This window comes from Triticum dicoccoides, chromosome 1A (assembly GCF_002162155.2).
Source record: "Triticum dicoccoides isolate Atlit2015 ecotype Zavitan chromosome 1A, WEW_v2.0, whole genome shotgun sequence".
Taxonomy (NCBI): Eukaryota; Viridiplantae; Streptophyta; class Magnoliopsida; order Poales; family Poaceae; genus Triticum; species Triticum dicoccoides.
In genome coordinates this window covers 580,522,053-580,524,457 of record NC_041380.1, presented here as the reverse complement: position 1 = coordinate 580,524,457, position 2,405 = coordinate 580,522,053, and positions in this window count along the sequence as shown.

Genomic DNA, 2,405 nt, shown 5'->3' with positions numbered 1-2,405 from the left:
CGATGAGACCTATATGTTACTTTGAAATGTATGTATAAATTGTGCGAGGTGCCATGATTGCTTAACATAATGAATGGAAATTATATCAGGAATGCATACAATAGTTTGCTAGTGAAATTGAAGTGCTGGCATCATAACTGCCGGGAAAACATGCATGTGCAGGCAGCTAAACTGCCGGCAATTGTAGTTTCATGTGTCCTGACCAATCTGCCGAGAGAAAACAACTGCCGCCAAATCTAAGGGCCAGGGCAGGGAAACTGCCGGGAGAAGTGTATCTGCCGGGACAAGTAATCACCGGCAGCCGTTCTCGTGGCGGTTCTATCTGCCGGGAGAAACGCTATCCCGGCAGATTGTCTGCCCTTATAAGTATGTTCTCCCAGCAGTTTTTCTGTCCTTATATCAGTGTTGTGGTGTAGTGGGAGTAGGGATGACCTTCCCTCGGGCGGGCAGCCTGTGTGAAATATCAGCGGTCAGATATCTGGCCTCCCTCAACTTTTTGATGTCCTCCTCCGTGACAGAGGAAGGCATCCACCGGCCCTAGAGGCTGGATCCGGACATGATTGGAGATCCGAAGCACCTGACCTGGGTTTTGGGTGTTAGAACTCGAGGCGGGGGAAGGATTCGATTGAGCACGGGAGGGAAAAAGTAAAAGCCTTGTCTCTTTATAAAGAGCGTGAATATCAAGCGTCCTCCTCGTAGCCGTTTGGGACTTGCCTAAATTCTAGGAGTCCTAGGCGCGGTTGGGTTACCCACGACCGTATTGATGTGAATCCCGTAATAAGGGGGACACGATCTCTGCTTTGACAAGACGTGTCAAGAAACTGCCTCGCGTTATGAGCGGGGCTAGTTAAAGAAAAACGGTTCAAATAATCGCCGAGCCATGGCATGATGTCATGTTGCCAAAGCGTGTCAGCAGATTAGATTTGTGGAAATATTATTCTCTCTATGGTGGTACCTGGGTAAAACATCGTGTCCCCTGCCTCCTGTTACCATCCGCCTTAGACGCACAGTTCGGGACCCCCTACCCGAGATCCATCGGTTTTGACACCGACAATGGGTTTGAACCCGTCTGGGAATTCATGCTCCATTACTTCATTTGTGAAGCAAAGAGGGTGTGTGGCGCTTCTATGTTCGGCCACACTGCGGCGTACCTCTGACGGAGTCCATTTGCAGTTTTCAGCCGGGCGTGCCTAGGTTTGTCACGTCCGAATAGGTGGCCGTCGTCGCGTGTCAAGGTGTGTCCTTGCGATCCGTAGATCGCTCTTGGGTGTCCTATTTTACTACCCCAGCCTTGCTAAAGGTTGTATGTACAACCTTGAGCGGTTTTGTTCCTGCCTTTACGGTGAGGTGGGGCGGTCTGTTGTTCGGCTTGAGTTGCCGCTTGAACCGGACCAAGTTGTGGTTGGCCTACCGCATTGTGCGATGATCGTATGGGCTCGAGCGCCTTATCGTCGCCCTGGGTTGCGATCTATGCTTCGGGTAGATTTTAGCTGGGCCACCAAGGCCGTATTGTTTGGCGGCTAGGACTTCGATCAATCTATCATTAAGCAGATCTTCGTCAGCTTGAAGCTGTTGTTGCTTCTTCTTCAGGCTCCTTGAAGTGGCTATTAGTTGGCGCTTTAAGCACTCCTGCTCACGAGGTTCCTCAGGCACCATGAAATCCTCGGCGCCGAGGCTCACCTCATCCTCAGAGAGCGGAAGGTAATTGTCCTCCTCCGAATCTTCGTGCGTGGTCCGTTTACCGGGCGATGCTGCTGAGGGAGTCCTGGATTAGGGGGTCTCCGGACAGCCGGACTATATCCTTTGGCCGGACTGTTGGACTATGAAGATACGAGATTGAAGACTTCGTCCCGTGTCCGGATGGGACTCTACTTGGCGTAGAAGGCAAGCTAGGCAATACGGATATGGATATCTCCTCCACTACAAAAAAAAGATACATCTGTGACATTTTGGGCCGAACGAAATTTTTTTCTGTCATACATATGACACTTCTATGACGATAATTGTGACAAAACCCGGTATCATCATAGATGTGGTGGGCTCCTACTTATATGACAAAAAATCATGACAGAAAATGGGTTTTTCGTCCTGGGCGGGCCGGAGACGCAGCTGCTTGACATTCTTTGGGCCGTCCATGACGGAAAAAACCATGGTAGAAGCGAGGGGGAGGAAAATTTCGGGGAGTTCCCGGTTACGGTGGGAGGTCGGGGGCCGAGTGATGCGCGTTTCTCTCACACACGTACGCGCGTGTGTGCGAGGCATTGGCTCTAACTGAACCCGAGCGAGGCGTTGGGCTCTAACTGAACCCGAGCGATTGCACTGCAGGCTACGCGTTACTGAACCCGAGTGATCGATCGATGGCTGTTAACTGAACCTGATCGAGCGATTCCTTGGCTACTTCTGCT